A 24,075-nucleotide genomic window follows, 5' to 3' on the forward strand; every position below is an offset into this window, starting at 1 on the left:
AGAAGAAGAAGAAGAAGAAGAAGAAGAAGAAGAAGAAGAAGAAGAAGAAGAAGAAGAAGAAGAAGAAGAAGAAGAGAGGAGGAAATTCATTCACTTCAAGCCCTGCGCAGGATACAGCCCATAATCCTCCTCCTCAAGAAGAGCATCCTCTCCTCCTCTCTGCTTCCCCCGCCCGCCGTCACGTGACCTGTGGCGGCTCCTGTGCGGCTTGTCCCAGCCAGGGGAAGGACAGGCTGGGCGGGGTGTGGCGCTCTGGAGCAGAGAGCCGGGAGGGCGCGAGCCGGAGAGGAGGCGAGGGAGAAGAAGGAGGGAAGAAGCTCCGCGCTCGCGAGAGGCGGACTAGGTTGAGCGAGCGCTGCCCGCGCGCAGGTTCCGAAGGCGCCGCGGGGGGCGAGTCGCGGCGGGGCCCTCCTCGGGAGCGCGCGGCTTGCGCCCCTCTCGAAGAAGTCTCTCCTCCTGTCAGGTGAGGCGAGCGGGGGTCACCCCGAGAAGGCGGCGAACGGGGCTGAGTCGAGGAGCGAAGGGGGAAGCGCGGAGCTGCGAGGGAGGCTGCCGGGTCTCTGGAGGAAAAAAGAGATTTAATTCGGAACTGTGGCAAGCTTCTTCTTTTTCTTCAAGCCTCCGTTCCCCTTTCTTGACTTGGAGAAATATCATACAGTGTCTAAGTACGCTGAAGCACTTGCATGGTGTTAAGCACAGAACGACATTTATGCTTATACACAGGGTATATAAGCTGTGCTGCAGTCAGTCTGCATTACTTAAACTACTGCCTCGGCAGATATACAGCAACTAAAGGAGCCTGTGCAACTTGCCACAAGAAAGTTTTCGCCATTAACTTGTATTAATTTTATACCCACTTCTCCCATTGGTGAGAAATCTGTGGGTAGGCACTACCAATTTACAGTGCAACGCTGCACATGTCTGCTCTGAGGTAAGTGTGCATGGTTACAGGCAGGGCTTTTTATCAGTCAGAGCTCACTTTCTGCACCTCTCAGGTGGGCACCATTGCCATTATCAGAGAACAAGGGAAGCGTTCATGGAGAGTTCTGGCACCTTTTCCCCCCTAGAAGAATAGCACTGGTTACAGTAGTTTACCTGTAGTTTATCCCTCACAGTTGCACTTTCCGAGCACACCTTAACAAACTACTGTGCCTAGGGACTGAGGTAAAGAATGTGATTCACATGTCTTTTAATTTTATAATGTGGACACAGCTTTGGTTTCATTTGGGAGCAAGAGCACTCTGCAGACTTATGCTGGCCTTGCATCACTTCTATTTTATTTAGCACATTTACATTCCAACAACAGGCAACAAAATCACTAAGCCTGCATCCCAGAGGGTAACAGTGTGGACCCCTGCACCCCATTCCAGATTCTAATCCGGTTAAACTTGGAAGTCCTTTTACCCCTCTCAAAATTCAGAACTGCCAACTGCTACCTTTTCTTACACCTGTTTGCAGAGCAATGGTCTTAGACTCGATGCTGCAGGTATATTGGCCATTCAGGAGACCAAACAAACATCTAATGTCCTAAATGCCAGCTCCCACTGAGGAAAATAGCCTCTCATCCATGGCTATTAATAAGCAGTCAGCAGAAGGAAGGAAGGAAGGATGAATGGTCACCAAGTAGCTGTAACAATGTTCTTGGATACCACGAAAGTTCCGTAACATTACTCATTAATTTTTGGTCTTGCCCACAGCAATGCTTATATGGCTAGTTAGGGAAGATGTTAAAGCTGCTTCCCACTTAACAGTTTAATTTCTAAAGAACTACTGGTAAGTCTGCCTGGAAGGCATATTTTCCCCTGAAAGTCCTCCATGAGTGATGTCAGTTGTGATGAACGAGCACTCTGCACATGCCCTGAGACATAATTTAAATGACTTCTGTGTCTATTCCAGGAGCTATCCCTGATGTTGTATAGTGATTCCAGAACTAAGGCCTTGTGAGCACCACACAAATCGCACATTGTTCTGCTCTTTTATTTTTCTTTTCAAGTCTGGTAACTCATATTCTGCAAAACCAGCTTCAGCACTCCCACACCAGTAGGGTTTTGCTTTCCTTTATGTAGTATCTTGTAAAGAACAGTGGGCACAAATCTAACCAAAGTAAAACACACTTAAGCTCCATTGATTTGCTTAGGCTCAATTCTCTTCCAGTGTATTAACTCTGGCTGGATAGTGCCCAGTATTTCCAAAGTGTCTTGGAAGCTGCTAAGGGAAAACAAGTATAATGAATTATGTGTTATGCATTATGTGAATTATGTGACCTCTCCAATAGCTACTTCATGGGATGCTTACAATACAGAATACAACCACAGCTGCAAATGAATACATACTGATAGGAAATTTATGTCCTGACTCGATCCGTATTTATTTGCAAGTAAGGTCTCATCCACACGTCTGTTTGCACTACAGTTTCTAAGCACGGGTCCAAGTGTTCTTTTGTCCCACTGCTTTCCCTTGGGAAAAGAAACACCAATCATGTTTTCTGCTTGGACCCATGCCTGGAAGTCACGAACATGTGCCTAGAAATTGCGACACAAACAGAAGTGTGGATGAACCCTATAGCCCATTGGATTTTTACTCCCATGTAAGATTGCAACCTTAAATCATACTTGAAATTAAATCCCATTGAATTTAGTGGGCATTTCTGCTCAGTAAGTATACATAAGAAGATCATGTTGCAAATGTGCATTGGCAACCTTTTTTAAAACAAAACAAAACACACACACACACACACACACCTTGCAGTGCAATCCTATACATTTCCACTCAGAGGTAAATCCAGCAAAGTTCAGTGAGAGTTGCTACTGCTAGCTGTGCAAGTGTGTATAGGATTGCAAGCTGATGGTCTAAAACTGGATACAGAGAAGTAAACAACGAACAAGCTGGAAAGAACAAGGGTATGAGTAAACTGATAAGTGTAAGAAATTAGGTTGATCTCAAATAAGACTAAAAACTTCCCCAAACCTCATTCCTTAAGCAGACCATGATCCAGGAGTCCTTATGAATTGCTTCATTGCAATGATGTTTAGAAAGAAAAAATGAATGGCACACTGAGCCTACCAGTAAATGCAATAATCTAAACATACCTATCTAGGTTCATTGAGTCAAGGGGTTGCATTTAACTAACTTTTATTCACGGTAGACCCATTGCAATTCATCAACCTGACTAAGTTGGATCCATTCATGTCAATGAGTCTGTTCTGAATAAAAGTTGAGTACAACCCAGTGAAATGTTCTCCAGTTGAGCATTGTTTGCAAGCATTTCTGATGGAAGTGTTGGAAGTATGGTGAGGGTTGAAGTTTTAAACTGGTGTGCTTACTGGAAAGTGAAGAAAAAAACAGGTTAAGTGATTTGTAGGTTGCATCGTTAGGCTGACTGTAGACCTTTGACAAAGACAGCAAATTCCTATAACAAAGCTTTTCTTTTAAAATAAACTATAGAAATGGCATGATACATAATGTATAGAATTGCCTTTGCTATGAGATGATTGGTTACTATCAAGTTGTCACCCAGCACCGCTGCTTTCTAGAACATTGTACACTGAATCCAAGTTTTGTTACTAATTGTGAATCATTTATGCATTTTTAATAATTTAGATAAAAGTTCTTTATGCCCATTTTATGACGTAGCTGCAACGAAAAGATGGGATGCTTGCAACATGGCCATTTTTATCTGATAAAAATTGAAATGGAAGAAGCAAGATACAACCTTGCACTTTTTCCCACTTTCATTAATCATTTAGAGCTCTCATAATGGAAATTTGATACACCACTTCCTTGAAACACCAGGGACTTATAGGCTTACCATATATTATAGGAGAGAATGAATCCATAGACACTGGAAAGGGCCTTAGATTTTCCAACCTACCAGAGTCTTCTTCAGAGAGCTGGACTCTTTGAATAATGCTTAGAGAAAGCAATTTTCACAGCTTTACTCAGGCAGTTGGTTTCCTTGTTTAAGCAGAAGCTTAATGACTTTGGGGTCCATTAAGCATGTTTCATAACACTTATATTTTCTAAATGTTTCCTGCTACAAACTTATTGCCTTGACCACCTTTTGAATGTAGCATAATACTTGGGTAACAGTAAGGGTGAATTTTGAATTTGTCTTGGGCAGGCTGATTTTACATTACTTTTAAAGTATATTAGTGCGATATCTTTGGAAACATTGTAATTCTGAATAAATTAGAGGATTTTCAAAATGTCATTTTCATCAAGTTATTGATTGTGCTTTCCTCTCTCATTAAATGAGCTTTGACTCCTGCTGTAAACTAGCATATATGTACCTTTGCAGTGTTTTTTTTTTTTAGAGTGGCTGCAGTTCATGCCATTCTGGTTGATGACCATGCATATTGAGCCATTGGAAAGCAGCAAGAATAGAAAGTAGCAGCTCCCCCTGCTAGTCTGTTTCCCAACCCACTCTGCTGTAATAAGCACAGTTATTGATGGAGAAGCTAGGAAGGAGGAGCAGAGGCAGCATATCCTCCATTGTTTCTTTGGACTTCCCTTCCCCCATGTGCTCTTCTATCAGTCTCCTCCATGTATTTCTGCACTGGCCTCCTTCAGCTTTTCAGACAGAGCATCTCTGTGGGGCAGTGGGTGCTACAGTCTCCGTGGGTTGAAGTTATGACTCTTCCCTATGACCATTACTTGTTAAGCTTGTTTTCTTTCTAACAGGAATGATTGGCTGCAATTACTTCAGTAGAAGCTAAGCTTAGGAGTTGAGATGTGGCTTCAAACCCAAGGCTCAGGATATAAGAAAAGAGAACAGTTGGGTGTTTGAGTTTGGAGATAGCTGAGAGATTTGAGATGGGAGTATGTTGGACTGGGAGCAGCCTGCAGGGTACCCTTCCTGTTGCTTTGTGGAAACTGAGGCAGGGTTGGCAATTATATTGCTTGCTTTCAATAGTTTGTTCACTTCAAATAGGATTGATTGCTGGCATCCGTCAGTCTCGAGACAATGGGGTGCGCCCTTGGTGGTGAAGACAAACTGCTGTGTTAACAGCACCAAAGTGACCTCCATGGGGCAGAAGCCTGAGCAGTGTATATGGAGATGTTGGGCTGTCCAGACAACAGGACCACCTGTTTCACATCAGCTTCACTGATGTGATCCAATGGAAAGCTGAGCAGTATGTTTGGCACCAGCTGGGCTGCAGGAGTTGCTCGAAGGAGGTGTAAAAGGTGCCATCCAACCATCTTAGGGGCTCCACTCTGGATTTGTGTAGGGTATACTCCTTAGCATTTTCTTCTCCCCAAGATATCCTGCAAGGCAGTGGAGGTGCAGGGTGGGGGACCAAAGGTGGACAAGAAGGAGCAGGTCAGAAAGGAGGAACTCTGTTGTCCAAAATCCTCCAGAAGTGAGAACGTTTTTTTAGTCAGAGGTTCAGAAGTTCAGCTGCAGAGACTCTAGTTGAGGCTGGCTGTGGAGGTCCACCAGGTGAATGAGCAGCTAACAAGCTTGGACTGCGGGTTATTCTAGTCAGTAGCTGCTAATCTGCTTTATGTGTCCTGAAGCTTGCTAGCAGAGATGGGAATAAAAGGCTAAAGGAATCGCTTCAGTGCTGGAAAACTGCAAAGGAGGGAGTGCAGCAGGAAATGCGATGGTGGCAGCATGCACTGGAAGTGAGTGGGCTGGAAGAAGGCTAGTTGAAACCTATTTATTAGATGCCTTACATTGTGCCATAAATAAAGCTACCTGTGAACCTATTAAGGCTTTACTAGGTAGGATCTGGCAGGTAGCTGGAGTACCCCTGAGATAGGACCCTATAGTTGGAGTAGTTGAGGAGCCTACATGTAATGGAACCAAAGGGTTACGAAGGATAGCTGTCCTAAGTATAAGCAGCTGAGATGATGAAGAGAATGAGAAACTACTGAGAGCTATCTTGAGTGGATGAGGTTTGGTGGTCTGGCAGAATATACCCCCACCCACCCATTGATGCAGCAAGGAAACTGCTAGCACATTTACAAAGCTAGGCAGGGTCCTGTATGGTTTCAAACTGGATGGGGAACAGCATGTTGATATTCCTGCATTGCAGAGGATTGGACTAGATAACTCTTGGGGTCTCTTCCAACTCTGTAGTTCTGTGGTTCTATGACCTCTGGATAAAGACTGTTCAAGGCCTTATATCAGCACTCTAGTCCAGAGCATGAGTCAGAGAGGGCCAATGATGTGGGCTTTCTGTAAAATTCTGAAAAGGATTTTATTCATATGCAAATAAAGGTAGTGATTTGCATGTTTATTTCACTTGAATTCAGTAAACAGAGCTAAAAGCTTTGAAATTGCCAAGCTTAGTATTGTATTCACAACTGGCTGTCATTCATGGTTACTGAAGAACTTACCGTAGGAAATGGACAATTTTCCGCAGGGGTGAAGGGAATAAAGCCTTGGAAAAAGTTCTGCTCCACATCACTGGGGTGGGTCAGTTTAAAGTGCATAGCCTACAGTAGCACACCAGTCAAACCTATGCTGGTATTTGGTTCCTGAGTGTACCCATTCACTGTTTCCGCTGTGCAGAGGCCCCTCCACAGTGTGATGCACTTATGAAGGGAGGCACAACTGTGCAGATGAAAGGGAAACAAACATAAAGAAACAGGGACTAATGGGGTTAAATAAAGGTAAATGGTCTGGACACAGGCTTAGAAAAACAAGTCATTTAGTTAATGACTGATTACTGGAGAGCAGCTGAGTGGTTGTGGGGGTGGGTGGGTTTGTGTTAGGCTTCCTGAGAAGAAGGTATCTTAAAACATGTGATTTGATCTCTTGAAAGCAAATGGAGAGAAGCTGAGAGCCAAGCTGCTAATATATAGATTAAGAGCAAGGCAAAGCATAGTTTATGGGGCATGGTGGCCACATGGGTATTGACTCTGTATTAGGGGTCAGAACAGGATAAGTGATAGCAATTTGTGGGGGAAATCCTTTGCATAATGGAGGTATGCTTATTAGAGCTCTGCAACTACATTCCCGACAATTTTGAAAAAGGGAAGCAAAGGGAACAATTCACAGGCTGAGATTCCCACGCTGTGTGTTCTGTGGATAGCGCAGAGATAAGGGAGCTGCACAGTCAATAATACTTGACATTTATATAGTGGCTTTAGAGTGTTTAGAGAACTTCGTACACTACAGTATATCAGTGATGTTACTGTCAGTTTCCTTCCTAGTATGTCTATTATTTTTGCATATTTATACCATCATCTTCCCAAGCAGCTCAGGGCAGCCTTCCCCTTTCTATCTTCACAACAATTCTGCTGCATGGATAAGGCTGAGAGAGTGGCAGGTGGGAAGGTCACACAGTAAGAATTGTAGCTGAGAATGGATCAGACCCCAGATTTTCCAATTGCCAAAGAAGCAAAATTTGAAAGATATTGTATTATATAATTCGGAATGCCCTATTAATATGGGCCAGCAGGACTAACCAACTTTACAAAGTACATGTAAAGGTTAGTCGGCATATGCATTTGAAACACTTTGGGGGGAAACACACAAACTATATAAATGCAAAATATTATTTTTGTTCTTGTCTGTTGGAATGCATATCCCACTCTTCAGCTGAAAAAAGCTTCCAGAACAACTTACAAATATTGATGAGGTCATTGAAAATGTAAGTTGATGGTCCAGATTCAAACTAATTTTCTGGAAAACCCAAATGTGTTCACAAGTCGCATTTCCAGGTTGGGGTATTTGCCTTTCAGTGCCAGCTCCACCATGTCTCCTCCAGATTGTTTTGCTCAACAGCAAGAAATATAGGTGTTGGTTAGCTTTGTAATTACACCAAATCATTACGTTTGTGTTGTTTTCAGTGATGCTACACAGACATAATAGGGAGATTGATTTGCCGAAGTGTATGGGAAGTGCAAGGAGGCAATGGATCAAGTGTGTGAAGTCCACCCATCTATTCTATTGGGTTAACTTGCTGAACATTTTGATAGACACTTACTTCTAACCAGGGCAGTCTCTCTTTTTTTAAAAATAGATCTTTATTCGAATAATTTCAAAAAAAAATACAAAATCAAACACACACAAAACGGAAATAACATTAAAAATACAAAAAAAGACAAAAATCCAGTAACCAGGGCAGTCTCAAGCAGGTCGGGCGCCCTGGCACTGAGGTGCGGAGATCGCTCCGGCGCCCCCGCCCTCGCAGTGTGTAGCACGGCTTCCGCGCGGTGCCCTGACACCCCACGCCACCGGGACTATACCTAGAGCCAGCCCTGCTTCTAACGGGAATAGCCAGGCTTCAAAGGAAATAAACCCCAGAGATACAAACTTGACCAGTTAAGAAAGCATAAGGTTGGGACAGAGCAGATACTGACTCCTACCAAGGAGCATGTGATGGTGGCAGCTAGGAGGTTAGTAAGTGATTGGTGAGTAATGCTAGATAATTGTAGACAGCATGTGGTAAGAACTTTCAAAGTTCTTTCTGTCCCAAACAGCTGATTCCTAAATGGTGGTTTGGGCCTCTAAGGTACCACTTGGGTGGTTTGGGACAATGTAGCATAGTCCTAAATAAAAACAAATTTGTTCACATTGTGTAAAACACCATGTTTTTCCCCCCACAGGGAAGATAAGGAAACATGTGAACAGTTGTCTCTAATAAAGGATTCCTTTCTGACTGAGCTCTTACAATGGCTGTGAACACCCTTTTTCTCTCGGTGGTGAGTAGAAATTTATTCCTGGAAAATGTTTGTCACAGAAGCAATGATAGATGAAAGCGCTTCAGTAAAGCCATCCTTCATCTAGCTGTTTCTAGAACATGCCATCTGCAGTATAAAATAACCTTATTCTTGAAAAAGGCTCATTCACACGTGGACCACATTATGGGACTAGACAGTACTTGTTTCCCTCTTATGAAAAACCACACACAGAGAGAGAGAGAGTAATAAAGGCAGACACATTAAATTTTATGAATAAAGTTGGTTTTATTCATCCTGGAGAATATTTTACATTACCTCTTCTATGCATTTTCCTGAAAGGGAACTTGTATGTGTATATGCATATATAGCAATGTTGGTCACCAGCTAAAATGCAGGTACTAAATGTATTTTGTGCAAAATCTTCACTCTGTATCAAGGTGTAGTTCATACATTTTGTTTGATGAACTATAGTTACTGAAGTTATGTAGGCTTGCATATCTTATCAAAATTGGTTTCCTCTTTTACAGCGAGAAAGGAAGAGGATGCCAGTTGGGGAAAGGGGAATGTAGTGTTGTGGGGTTGAATTGAATGATCACTCAAGGATTCCTTACTCCCAACTATTTGATTCTAGTGTAAGGCAGGGGCTGGGGAAGAGGCGGACTGCTAAACTACCCAAACTATACCTTAGCTTAGTGTAGCACAGCACCAAAACAGCCAGGAAGAGCAAATCAGCCACAATATCCTCTCTCGAACTCTACAAATTCACTCATTCATGCCAAGTCTTGGTTTGGCTTGGTGTCACATGCAAACCAAGGAATAGTCACATGCCAGAGCTAATTGTCCTGTTCCAAATGAAGACCAAAATCTGAATTAATTTTACAGACATCCAGAGGACATCTAGAAAATTAAGCTGGTTGCAGTAGATTATTTCCAGAGAGGACAGAGTGAAGTAGAGTACTGATTTCTAGCAATGGTGCTTATTTCATCCACCTTTTACTCTCTGCAGTCATCTTCTGTCTTTCATGTAAGTGATACAGATGTGACCAGCAATCTTTTAAACCTTTCTTCACGATATTTGTTCTCCTGATTTGGGGGCTAACATCACAACTCTTTTGCAAAACCATCCTTTGCTTTTCAAAGACGTGTACCATTCACACAGAAGGCATCCTCTTTGGAGAGCTTTTGATTGTGGATTAAAAGTTTTTAATGTTTGATGTTTTACTGTGGTTTAATAATTTGTTGGAAGTGTCCCAGAGTGAGTGGGGCAACCAAACCAGATGGGTAGCAGGCAAATGAATGAATGAACCACCAGCCTCTATTTTTCTGCCTTTCCCAAGTAGGCTCACCAAAGCACTGGAATGGCTCTGTTTGAAGTTAGCCATAGTTTTCAGTATTCACAAGAGGAGCCATGAATGCCTTTAGCTAAACATGATGGGGGACATGAGCCTAGGGGTGTTGCTAGCTGCTTAAAGAACTTAGGGCAAGGTCTATGACAGGGGTAGGCAACCTAAGGCCCAGGGGCCGGAAGTGGCCCATTCACCTTCTCAATCTGGCCCGCGGATGGTCCGGGAATCAGCATGTTTTTACATGAGTAGAACATGTCCTTTTATTTAAAATGCATCTCTGGGTTATTTGTGGGGCCTGCCTGATGTTTTTACATGAGTAGAATGTGTGTTTTTATTTAAAATGCATCTCTGGGTTATTTGTGGGGCATAGGTATTCGTTCATTTTCCCCAAAAAATATAGTCTGGCCCACCACATGGTCTAAGGGACGGTGGACTGGCCCACGGCTGAAAAAGGTTGCTGACTCCTGGTCTATGAGATAAACTGACATATGTGAATTTCTATGCATAAATGATCTATTGGGGAAAGCATAGCGGATGGCTAAGGTTTCACTAGCACTGACATTTGTTGTATACCCAGCTGGCTTGGGAATCAAAGTTAAAACCATGCTTTTTAAGTTTAAAAAATGGGGAGGTGCAAGATATCCCGGCCCATCATAAAATCCCTGGGCTACCCAGGAATAATGTCCCTGGATAGACCTCTAATGAATGTCAGGAATGTTTCAAAACTGCTTTACTATTCTATGTAACTTGTTGTTCAGCTACAACTGTATTCTCTCTCTCTCTCTCTCTCTCTCTCTCTCTCTCTCTCTCTCTCTCTCTCTCGTGTGTGTGTGTGTGTGTTGCTTAAAAAAGCAATTACAGATTCCCAGAAAAATATTTTAATTATCAAAGCAATAAACAGAATTATAAATATTAAATAATGAGCTTGGGGGGGAACACAGTGGATCAGGATTGCTGATTGTTAAATACACTCTAACTACATCATTCAGTGTCGGTGAAGACAAGATAAATGTTTTCCTTTCTTTTTGGTAATGTTCAAGTCACCATTTCAAGTTTAAAAATTGTGGATCTAAATGTTATGGCAGTCATTGTCTGAGGTGCTGAACTGACTAAAATGCAAATAGCCTTTGAGTGAGGCACTGAAAATACAACTGGGGGACTTTTACTTCACTGCCTCTATCGTTGCTCTCAAAGTAAATTGCATTTGACAAGCCTCTTTCTCAAAGATTAGCAGTGGTTAGATTAAGCTGTCCTTGATTTTACCATTTAATCTGGCACTGTTGTTTTGGTATAGTGAAGAGAACAAGACAACAGACAGCTCTTTTCCTGTTCCCTGAACTACATTAGCAGTCCTAAAACCATATTACCGGTAGCTACTCAGACAGGATCCTGCAGTGCGACTCCATCACTTAAGGCTTTTAGATAAAAGTGGCACTCCAGTGATGCATTTTGGACACTGATCCATGCCCAAGTCCAGGGCTTTACATATGTCCTACCAAAAGCCTACAATTATTTGCCCAGGATGAGTTGAATTCTGCAACCTGTGTAAATTAGGCAAGTTGTGTAAATGCACATAGTAGTTCTACAGTGACTGTTTTGTGTGACATACTTGGCTTTTGCTAGGCATAAGGAAGGGCAAGGAGTTAGGATGGGTGCACCCCAGATATTCAGCTGCTCCTCTGGCTTTATGAGAATTTCATGAGGCATGGTTTACTTTCAAGTGTGTGTTTACAGCTGCAAGGGCTCAAAATATGTGGCATATCCACAAGGCTGCTCATGAAGTTGTCTATCAAAGTCACAAAGTAGTTCAAGGCAGCATTCTCCTGTCCTTACGGTAGCAGTGTTATGAAGCTTATACAAGTTTAACAGAAATGGATACATTGGATATAATCTGGAAAATGCTCCAAGCAACATAAACACTACTCAGTACTCCAACCTCTTATTTAATCCTTTTAGGAATTTCAGGGTCCCCTTTCCTTGACATCCAGGATTTCTATGTATTGCTCAGATTAGTTGCATTAGCTGCACTCACTTTGCAGCTTGTCTAATACTTAAATGTTCAGTCTCTTTATAGCAAATCAACAAATTCCAAATGAAATTTAAGAGTACAGTCTGTACTAAATGGGTTACCAAGCATGAAGGGCTGGAGAGATACCACTCCCCTTATTTCTTTCAGTATATTAACAAGCAGGTATGAATATACAATCACAAGGATTAGGAGGTTTGGCTGTGCCCACACCTTGCATCTCATTCATTCAGCCCTCTCTTTCTTGCCCAAGTGTAAGTTTGGTGCCTTGAAATTGCCTTACTCATTATTAACCCTACTGATTTTGAAGTGACTACTCATGCACATCTGTTTACCTGATATATATCAAGATTTATCTTGGCATAGAGACGGAGTGATGGGGTGAAGTTTCCCCTGCTGCATTTCTTCCTGTTTGGTTTGTGTGAAAGCAGGCATGATATGTGGACATCTGGGTGTTGTTTGTGTATAAGTTCCATGGTGGGGGTGGGGGTGATGGAAGTTGGAGTCAACAGCAAGAGGTGGGCAGTGGTTCATGTGTTAACAGCACAAGAGTCTAGATAGAAAAAGTGATGTACACTTACTAACATTTGGGGAAATTGCATATATGTCATAAATTATAGTTGTGTTATTAATATGTTCAATCTCTGTTACCCATGCTTTGTTTTTAAGTATAAAGGGACTTCTTCCTTTAGCATGCATGTCTGTTACATAGATCAACTGTGAGCTAACACCACATGCTTAGTTTGTGAAATCTGCTGTCTGATGTGATTCTGCAAGGGCAAATTACTACCTCTCAGCCAAACTACAGTACACTTTTTAAGGCACATGCAACAGATACAGATACAAGTCTCCTGTTTTGTTTTAAGGAATGGCATGGGATGATTACCCCCTTACTCCTCTAGCTACTTTCCTGCTCACAATCGCCCTATAAGCTGTTTTTATGTCTCAATAAAAAAAAGTTATATAGTGTTGGGCAGTCTAGCTGTGAGTAGCTTCCAGTCCCCTTTCATGGTGGTTCTTTAATTTTACTGTACAAAGGCTTCTCATTGGTGGTCTTGATTCGCTACATTTTATCTTAGAACATTGTGCATATTTATGTGGCGCTGTGGGTTAAACCACAGAGCCTAGGGCTTGCTGATCAGAAGGTTGGCGGTTCGAATCCCTGCAACGGGGTGAGCTCCCGTTGCTTGGTCCCAGCTCCTGCCAACCTAGCAGTTCGAAAGCACGTCAAAGTGCAAGTAGATAAATAGGGACCGCTACAGCGGGAAGGTAAACGGCGTTTCTGTGTGCTGCTCTGGTTCGCCAGAAGCGGCTTTGTCATGCTGGCCACATGACCTGGAAGCTGTACGCCGGCTCCCTCGGCCAATAATGCGAGATGAGCGCGCAACCCCAGAGTCGGTCACGACTGGACCTAATGGTCAGGGGTCCCTTTACCTTTACCTTATGCCACTTAGCTACACTTGCCTCGATGCAAAGGCAGCATGTGACAAATGTGTTTGCAAAGCATGGGCATAATGCAGGCATGCCCCCCAGGGAGCCAGGTGTGACTGCAGCTCCTCCCTGAGGGTAGAGGAGATGATAAATGCAGGTTTTCCTGTGTGCTGTGTGGAATGGCCCTGCCTTTCCACACGACGGTGACTGAGGTGAGTTTCTTCTTCGTTCGGGGTTGGGGTGCTACAAGGGAGCCGAATGCCTTTGAGGTGGGTCCTGAGATGGCGACTCCATGAGATTTGTTCGCGCGGTGCAGAGATTTAAGCCTCTCTTGCGATTTCTGCCAATGGGGGCGGTGAGTAAACAGAGCGACCCGGACTGTGCATACACAGTGTTGGCGCTCGCTCGCTGTGACTGTGTTGGGCGCTGGCAGCCGCCTCAGTCCCCGCCTCCTTACGCAGAGCCACCCGGCCCCGTTTTCATGAATGAAATCCAATGGCCGAGTATAAATAGACCCGAAGGCTGCCGACGTCATCATGAGAGCGGCTCCTACCGCTGCTCCGGAGCTCGGCTCTTTTGCATTGCACTTGACTCCACATTCACCCTGAATCCCGAGGGAGGGAGGGAGGAGCGGGTCTAGCCGGAGAGAGCGCATCGGCTGCAGCTGCAGGAACGGGGCGAAGGGCAGCTCCAGCGCCATGCTGCCTTTGTGCAAAGTTGGCGGGCGGCTCTCTGGAATTGCGCGCCCCGCGTAAGGAGCGGCTGCTGCTGCTGCCGCCGGGGGCCGCCGCCGTTGCTCAGCCGCGGAGGCTGCAAGGCACCAGTCCCTGCCGGGTAAGGCGCCGTGTTCCGCCGCCGCCGCGCGTGATCGTGCCCAAGTTTTGTGCGCGCTGCATCCCAGCATCACACCCCCTTCCTCCCGCGCCCGTCCGCTCGCTCGCGTGTTTGCCGACCACACGTGCAAGGTACCCTCTCCCAAAATGTTATATGGCAGAAAGTTAGCGCGGTAGGACATTAAGCCTGATGGGGGCAGTAACAGCGGGGTTGCCCCAAGGGATCTCAGGCCTTTGACCCAGGGAGCTGGTGACAGTCCATAACAGGCGGGTCGCTCCCACACCGGTGGTCTCCCGTGGTGCCAGATTTGCTGACCGGGCACTATTCCCAGGTTGGCACGGTTGACCTGCGGGAGGGAGGGGATGCTCATTTCGGAAGCATTGGCCGCAGAACCTAAAGACATCATAACTTGTCCCCTTTTGTCCGTGCAAATGCTCGCCGGCCTGCCTTAGCCTCTGCTGTGTCTGTTGTGGGTTGCTGTGACAACAGCCAGGGGGCTACCATGAGAGGGCTTGCAACGGACACATTAGGGGGCGTACAAGTTCAAGCCAGCAACCAATGTGTCTGAAGTATGTGTGTCATGGGGAAAGCAAGTCTGCTGAATGTTTGAATGAGTGGGAGAAACACAGGTTGCAACCCAGCCAAGCCATTTATTTCAGTTGCAAGACAGCAGGTGTGCCACTAATAGGAATAGTCTTAAGAAGTCCTGAACTTTGGCAGTATCATGCTTATGATATTTATACTGTAATAAACATTTTAATGGAACGATTGGGTTCCTCCTCCTGCTTTCTCTGCCCCTATTCTTTTTTGCTTGGATCTTGTGGTTTCCAACAGCCCCAGCATCCCTGTCAAAGCAGAAAAGGCAAGGCAAGCAGTTCGAGCCAGTCCTTTTGACCGACTTGGCTGCTGCTGGCCATAACGCAAACCATGCGGCTGAAAAGCTGGCTTTGCACATCTGTTCGCACGGAACCGTGAAGTTCTACATATGGTCACAGCGAGAGCTGGCAGGCGATGCCAGAATATTCTCAGCAACTGACAGTAGCTCACCCGCCGTTTGTTTTCTGTTCCTGGACGTTCTCTTGAACAGCAGCCAAGCATGTAGCGCCTAGCAAACTGGAGGCATTAAATAAATGCTAAGTAGTGCTGGAGCTATTTTTTATAAATAGGAGAAGATAGAAAACATGTATGTGGCTCATTCAACCTGTCATATGTATTTTTGGAACCCGGCCAATGGCCATTACAATGGTTCGCTTAATTAATCATTGCTAAGTCAGAAGTTTGCAGAAGACGGTTCTGCATACCTATCATGCTTCCTTTGCCCTCTTCAAGAAAATATGTTTTGCCTACACCTGAAATTACCATTTAAATTATCTTTTTGTTTTATTGAGCAAAGCTCTTCTAAATGTTTTGTGAGCAAGAAAGCAAACAAATAAGACTTCTTTAAAACATTATTTCATTTTTAGTGTTGTTTTGCATGCATTAGTGGTATCTATATAGTGACTATTCTGCAGTTCACCAAAGGCCTGAGGCGTTTGTGCTTCTGATACTTTTGGATAGTTGATACGGTAGCTCGTATCAGTTGAAGACTGATCTAGGAGACACTTTTTTCAGTGGATTGGAGAAAAAAAATCAATCATTAATAAAAGCTAGATACTGAAATCCATACTCAGAAGAATAGTTTTCCATCATCTCTCAGGAAACTTTGAACGCACTATTGCTACAGTTTGATCAAAATCCATATATGAATTTGGCTTAAGTTTACAATGTCTGCACTAATATCCCACTGTCTGCTCTTAGGACTTTATCACATGAAAGCTCTATGAATAGTTTGGCATCAATCTAACAAGAAGAAGGATTATTAAGGCAATAATTAAGTTTAAGTCCCATCATCCCTATATCTATTGATATATAGAATAAGGCAACATATTAATATACAAATGGAAGGAATGTGGGGTCTGGATCCATCCAACAAGGCTGTTTATTTAATTATTTGGTAATAATGTAAAGACCTTTTGTGTTAAATATGACAGCCATAGAAGCTGATTCAAATACCAGTAATATTTTCTTGTTGTGAAGGAGAGAGATACTGTAATGCATTTATAAAGACTTGTATCTGATATCATTTTCTCAGAGTAATGGGAACAAATTCCCTCATAATGATACAGTGGCACTTGCTCCAGTCCAGTAACAGCAATGTAAGTGATGTACAAATGTAAAGGAAAGGAGGGCTTAGGAACATAGTTTCACTTACCTCAGTATTGTCTACACTAGCCTCCTCCAACCTGGTACCTTCCAGGTGTTGGTCTGCAACTTCCATCATCACTGGCCATGCTGGCTGGGGCTGATGGAGGCCAACATCTGGAGGGTGTCTGGGTGGGGAAGGCTGGTCTGTACCAACGAAATAGGGCTCTCCAAGGTTTCAGGCAGAGAAACCTTTCTAGCCCTGTCTGCAGTTGTCAGGGATTGAATCTAGCATCTTCTTCATGCAACACAGATAAACCAGCATTGAGCTTAAAGCCTTCCTCTTGTTGTAATGGTGGAAGAGGTGCAATGGTACACTGACATTGTTGCTGTCATTTGCATTTATTATAGCATACGATGCTTTCAGCAGAAGTGCTCTCATGGTGGTAAGCACTTTTTTTTAATAATAAAGAAGAGGATGAGAAAAGTGTACTACAGTGCTATGGGGCACTAGGGAGCTCACATCTACAAAGAAAAAGCAACGGGTCTAGAAATTGTGAGCTGCAGTGTGGAAAGGAATAACCTTGCCCTGCTTTTTCTTTAAGAGGCTACTGAAGCATTATTGAGCTGAATGCTTAAACAAATTTCCTGCCATATACTAATGTAAAAACCATGAAAACAAACTCTTAGTATGTATAGATGCTGGGAGATCATGTTTTGTCATCACTGATGACACGAAACTAGCATTGATATCACAGGCACTATTCAATAGATGCTGTTGCAGGCATAAACCTGGACTGGGGAGGTTATGCCAGAATCTTAGTAGGTATATTTCAAAATATGAAAATGCCACCAGAAAACTGGTTTGCCAGTGATGAAAGTGCAACAGGGGGGAAAAGCCATAAATGTATATATTGTGCACACAACAAGAAGAGGACAATAGCATTTCCACAGCTCGGAAAATGCATCAGCTGCATGAGCCTAAGAAGAAGAATATTGGTGTATGCTTTCATATCTTTAATTTATACTGTATGCCAGAGTGTTTGTACAAGCAAGCTGTCAGTGACCTCAATGGCAGTGAGGGCTGTTTAAGAATGTTTACATTGGACAGTTGAGTTGATTCATATGGGAAAAGAATTCTTTACAACAGGGGCCATCCTTGCAGGGGGACTAAGAAACAGATTGGGGTGGGATTCATATTGAAGAGGCAAGCACAAAAAAAACACAATTTCAGTATGACTTTTTCTCCTTTGTTGTGCTTTACGGTGCTGTTGCTTCGAGCTTTGTTAAAGTTACCATTCATACATAAAGCACCATTAATATGCATGGCACATTGCAGAATAACATATTTTACTATGAATGATCCTTCTCTCTGCCCCACCCCACCCCCCGGCCACCAAACCCAAGGAGTTTACATTATATATTTTGTCAACATTAGAGTCAAGGGAGGAGAGGTAAGAGGAAAACAAGGGCAATTGGGGATAAATGTGAGCAAATGAAATTTCATTTAATTATGCTTCATTTTGATTGGGGTTTGGTAAAAGGCATCACAAAAAGGTGCTTTTTTTCTTTGGTGTGGCATTTGGCCACAGAAATGGACTGCCGAGCTCTATCCTTTCCTACATCCATTGCAGTGCAAATAGAGGCAATGTCTTGAGAGAGTTGCTGCAGCATCCAGCCCAAGGCAACTAGAGCTGGGCACTCCATTCTGTTGGCCTCCAAAAGCAAGAAGAAAACCATGCTACCAGAGCTGCCAGCCCACTAGCATCAGGACCTTAGGATGAGGTGCAGGAGGCCATTGGAAGCCTCAATTAAACACGGCCCCTTTTGCCTTACACTTGCAGGGCTTACGCGCTTTATGCACCAGTACCAAGGAACAACATTAATTGCTTCAGCACAGCAGAGAGTACCATTTCCCAACCAGAAAACAAAGGTCCGTTGATGATGGTGCTGGGAACCTGATTATATGCTGAGTACAGAATTCTGCAAATGTTCCACTGTTACATCTGCATTAAGAAATGGTAGTCTCACAAAACAGGTGGTGGAAAGTGAGCTTGCCAATGTCTCTTGTGCCAAGCCCAGGAGGAGCACAGGCAGAAAGACAGGCTCACTCAGACATGGCATAATGTGGGTTTTCTGCACACAGTTTCGTATTGTGAAATGTTTTGATTTGGAAAACTAGAAGCACTACAGTGTGAAATGTGATTTCCTACAACAATTTTCAGATGTTTTCTGTGTAAACACTGCACATCAGCTGCATGCTAAATAAACCAACTCAGCATTGACTGTTGATTGTTGTGTCAACATGCTTTGGCTCTAATCTTACTCGCGCTGCAGAAACTGGTAATTTCAAGGCAAAATCCAGGATTTGTACTAGGGAAGGAATTCCCCTTTTATTCTCACATTGCTTTATGATACAATGGGAACCTAATAATTGTATTGTTTAGGTCAGATCAAAGTCTATGTAGTCAAGCATTCGGTTTCTAGCATAAGGCAGCCAGGTATTTTTGGAAGTTCAAAAGCAGGACTTGAAGATCATAGAATTGCAGAGTTGGAAGGGACACCAAGGGTCATATAGTTCAGCCCCTGCCATGCAGGGATCGCAGTTAAAGAATCCATGAAAAGGGCCACCCAACCTCTGTTAAAAAACCTCTAATAAAGGAGAGTTCATCCAGTGTAGTTCATTCCACTGTCAAACAGCTCTTACTGTCAGAAAGTTATTGGGAACTTCTTACTGTCAGAAAGTTCTTGGAATCTCCTATCCTATAATTGGAATCAGTTGGGTTTTGATTGTAGCTATTGCCTCTGAAAGGGTGTCTGGTATGGATAATATTGTTGTGGACCATCTTTATACACCTTTTTGTCGAGGTGATACCCTAAAACGTTTCTTTCCCAACACTAAATAGTATGATTTTGTAGATGATACAGGCTGCTAGCCCATGTAACACAAGATGTAATATTTCAGCTAGAGCAACTCTATCAGTAAAGCAGCATGTGTTTGTATATTAACTTCTGCTTCTAAAGTAGAATTTAAAGGGGATTCTTAAACAAAATGTGCTTCAGCTCAGATACTGCCCTGGTTTAGACAACCATGAATAAGGCCTGGTGAACTGCAGGCTGGCTCATTACTGCTATCCTCCTCTGCATATGGAGGCTAAGGGTGAAAGCTTCCACTTTTGATTAGACTATGCCTTCCTATTACATATAAGATCAAGGAACTGTGGTGAGTGTGGTGTGTCCTTCTTGAATAGCAAAGTACAATTTCGGAGTTAAAATACACCAAAGTTTGTACATAACTGCAGCTTAGAAGAAGGGAAGAGAACAGAAGAGATGATTGCACTCCCTATCCTCCTATTCTTCCAAGGTTTGAGTTTTCCAAGAGTTTGGAGAAGCCCAAAGTTTCAAGGCCAGCACCATATCAGGGTGACAAGAGCAGACATTCAGGGATCCAGAATGTGTCAGTATATTGCTTTTGAATGTTATAGCTCATGCCCTCTACTTCTTGGGCCTTAACGGCAAAGGCACCAGCATATGCTACAGATCAAAAAGAAACATCTTCGCTATCACAAGAGGGAAGGAGCATGTAAGCCTGGTCTTTGGAAGGGGATGAAGACCAGAATTACCAAGAACAACCTATTCTGTCATTCTTATTTAGCTGCTCTCAAATAAGTAGCATTTTTTTGTCCCAGCAAGAGAATAGGACCTTTGGGTAGGACCTTTGTAGCTGAACTTGTCCTTTGCCACCTGAAATCCAATTTGTTTGATGTAGCAGCAGCAGCTGCACAGTTTCTATGTCAAACAAATAATTCTAACATGAGAGTGGTTGGTTTCTTTTTTGGCTTCAATTTTTAGTTGTTATCTTGAAATGGAACTCTAGCATACCTGAAGAAAAGAGAACAGGGGAAGGGAAAGGCAATAATAGATCCTAGTGTGATATACAGTCAGTTTTAGAAAACAAAGTGCTATGCGTCAAAGGAAGTGAATAACAGCAAGTTATTCTGTTGCAGCTCATGGACAGCCAGTGCTTTTGATTTCTAGAAATTTTATCTCTATGTCCTTGACCATCTGCATTCTTTCTACCATTCTCCTTTTATCTGCCCCAGCTTTCTCATGCCGCCTTCTTCTCGGAAACTAACCAGCTGTACTTTGTATTGCCTTTCTTCAGCAGAGTAACCTTATAGGTTCTGACTATGACACTGTATCTTTCTTCCTGGTAAATTTTTTAAAAGCTCAGTTGTTTGACCACATCTGCACCGCTTTTTCAGCATAGTCTTCGGCTATAGTTACGAATCCCAATTTCAATGATTTATTTTCCTTTCTTGTCTTTCTCTTGCTCCTACAAGCTGTGTAGTATTGTATGCTTCTGTGGTGGGTGCAGAGGTCAGGGGCAGGTGTGGGGGGGTGGGGCTGTCCAGAAGTTAATTTGCATACTTGGGATGCATCTAAAGGGGTGGGTTTTTTTCACACCTACTTTTATTCACCTGAGTTGGTGGAACAGTCATACACTACATCCCTTCAGTTGCTACTCTTCTACCCATTCAACCCTCTCCAGTCCAAGAAGAAATTATCTCATCCCTCCTCCTTTGCTTTCAACAACTTGTAAAAAATAAAAGGAAAAGAACTTGTGTTGTTATTCATATGGCACTGTTTCCTATAATGACTCATCCATTATTTTGCCCCAGGACTGGAGGGAGCACAACCCTGTTGTTCTTGTTAGAACTTTCATTAGCGTTTGATACTATCACCCATGGTATTCTCTTCTGCAGTCTACAGGATGTGGCCACCAGGGGCACTGTTCTCCATTGGTCCCAATCTTATCTCTGGGGGCAGTTCTAGAAGGTAGCATTGCATGAGCTCTTGAGCTATGGGGTGCCACCGGTGTTTGAAATTTGCCAAGCACAACTTGTACTTGGCTATCGGCCACCTGCTACCAAGAGAAGATGCCTGGTCTCCAGGATGGCGCCTCACATCTCCACCATCTGGAGGTTACATGCCTGGGGATCCTTGGATCTTGCCTGTTTTCAGTATCCATGATATTTTATCTGCATAATCAGAACACATTTCAGGAACCAAAAGGTTGTATTGAAAAATATGACTTTAGAGCTGTCTGTCCCCAAAACGGCAACTAGATATTCCATAATCCTAGTTTAAGGAGCCATTTGGCGCCTAACATCTATATCTGAGTTTCCTAACACTTGTATGTCACAGAGCCTGTGACCTAAACCAGTGGTCCTCAACCTTGGGCCTCCGGATGTTTTTGGCCTACAACTCCCATGATCCCTAGCTAGCAGGACCAGTGGTCAGGGATGATGGGAATTGTAGTCTCAAAACATCTGGAGGCCCAAGGTTGAGGACCACTGGTCTAAACCACCGAGCCTTTTGGGCTTGCAGATTGGAAGGTCGGGAGTTCAAATCCGTGTGATGGGGTGAGCTTCCGTTGCTCTGTCCCAGCTTCTGCCAACCTCGCAGTTTGAAAGCATACCAGTGCACGTAGATAAATAGGTATAGCTGCGGCAGGAAGGTAAACTGCGTTTCCGTGTGCTCTGGCTTCCATCACTGTGTCCTGTTGCCCAAGAAGCGGCTTATTCATGCTGGCCACATGACCTAGAAAGCTGTCTGCAGACAAATGCCAGCTCCCTCGGCCTGAAGCGAGATGAGCGCCACAACCCCATAGTCGCCTTTGACTGGACTTAAGTGGCCAGGGGTCCTTTACCTTACCTTTGTATTTACTGTCTTCAGCATATCTTTGTCTTCAGATACCAAACACTTGGCTTTTTCTATTTAGTACATACATTTTAATTTTATCTGATTACAAAATAGTTTTATCTGAGGCTTAAATTAGAAACAGTCATGGTTGTTGATGTATTGTAGCTGTCTGTGACACTGCAAGTCAAAGTCCCTTGACTTGTTTAGACTTCCCCCAGCTTCCCTCCTCTAGTCTACTTCTAGTCATTCTGTTGACTATGTTTTTATGCTCCCTGTGGCCATAAAGTTGTCTATGAATTGCCCCCGTTGTGGTTTTCCTAATGCTCTAACTTCCTACATACATAGAACAGCATGGCCAGTTAATGCTCCACTCTAGACTGGTAATAAATATACTATAAGTCAGATCCCCCCTGTAATTAGCTATCACATTTCAATGCGTGAACTTTTGCTTAGGTAATATTTAGTTTTTACATTACCTATGTCTCAAGAGCTGTGTCAACTGAAACAAAAGTAAAATTAACACTAGTTACAGTCCATCAATTATTAAAACATCTCTTATTGCATTTTACAGAGTATAATTGATTGGACAGAACAAATATTGAACAGCAGAACAGCACTTAAAACTACTGGAAGATTGCTTTTAATGCTCATTCTATAGCTTTGAAAGGTGGGGGTGGGACTGTAGTTATGCAGCATGCATAAAGGCGAAATTGCTTGCCGCTGTAATTATACTTGTTCCTTAATTCTGAAATTGCTTTTCTGTGTAGAAAAATACAGTGTAACGATAAAAGATTTAATTAAGTTTTGACAGCTATTCAACATTTCCAGGAAGGCTTCTGTTTAAACAGAAAAATCTTAGGGTTCCCTCACCTGCAAACTGTGGTGGTTGTTTGCCGCTGTCCTTCTTATATACAAGGCGAAATTGTCAGGTTAGGGGGTCTTCGTTTGTTTCTGATAAGTCTTTATTCTCCCTGCCACTTCTGGACACTAGAGTTGGACCCCTTCAGCGTGACTAGGGTTGCCAGACTCAATAGTGGACAGGACTTCTGTGCCTTTAATTGCCCTGCTCTCTTTTGAGTCTGGAAAGCTTAAAGAGAAACCAGCAGACCCTTTGTTTAATTTCCAAGCAAAGGGTCTGCTGGTTTCTCTTTTAGGTTTCCAGACTCAAAAGAGAGCAGGGCAATTAAAGGCACAGAAGTCCTGTCCACTATTGAGTCTGGCAACCCTAAGCATGACATTTGCAGACTAGTGAACAAACATGTTTATATAGGCCCAGGAATCTCGTGTCCTGGACCTTGGCACATTTTTATGCCAACACATGTGGCCGGGAGTGGGGGAGGAGTATTGTTGGATTATCTCTCCCGTCACCAAAGAAAAATAGATGAAGAGATTTGGTGGAGAAAACAAGGGATGTTTCAAGACTTGACTGTCAGATTAGTCAGTGCTACCCTCCCCATCCAAATGAACACAAAAGCAAATGCGGTGTGACTGGAAAACAAAAGTGAATTAACTCCCTTAAAGGTAAAAGGACCCCTGAACGTTAGGTCCAGTCACGGACGACTCTGGGGTTGCCGCGCTCATCTCGCTTTACTGGCCAAGGGAGCCGGCGTACAGCTTCCAGGTCATGTGGCCAGCATGACTAAGCCACTTCTGGGGAACCAGAGCAGTGCACGGAAATGCCATTTACCTTCCCACCAGAGCAGTACCTATTTATGTACTTGCACTTAGGCTTTCAAACTGCTAGGTTGGCAGGAGCAGGGACTGAGCAATGGGAGCTCACCCTGTCATGGGGATTCGAACCACTGACCTTCTGATCAGCAATCCCCAGGCTCTGTGGTTTAACCCACAGCGCCACCACTGAAATGTAGTAGTATGCTAGACAATGTGGGCTTGCGGGTTCATTGATATCTTTAATTG

General features: G+C 43.5%; 1 protein-coding gene across 3 annotated transcripts in view; it reads left to right on the forward strand.

The window, feature by feature from the left end:
* Window positions 1-280: 280 nt before the first annotated feature.
* RHOBTB1 (Rho related BTB domain containing 1) overlaps window positions 281-24,075 on the forward strand; it is a 58,691-nt gene continuing 34,896 nt past the window's right edge. The window contains exons 1-2 of one of the 3 annotated variants that reach the window (XM_035138075.2): window positions 281-463; window positions 8,560-8,655. The gene's annotated coding sequence lies outside the window, so the exon portion shown is untranslated. Of the gene's footprint in view, window positions 464-8,559; window positions 8,656-13,975; window positions 14,403-24,075 lie in introns of those variants that run through there. The other 2 variants (XM_035138072.2, XM_035138076.2) reach the window with 2 other exon arrangements.

Source organism: Zootoca vivipara, chromosome 5 (genome assembly GCF_963506605.1).
Source record: "Zootoca vivipara chromosome 5, rZooViv1.1, whole genome shotgun sequence".
Classification (NCBI taxonomy): domain Eukaryota; kingdom Metazoa; phylum Chordata; class Lepidosauria; order Squamata; family Lacertidae; genus Zootoca; species Zootoca vivipara.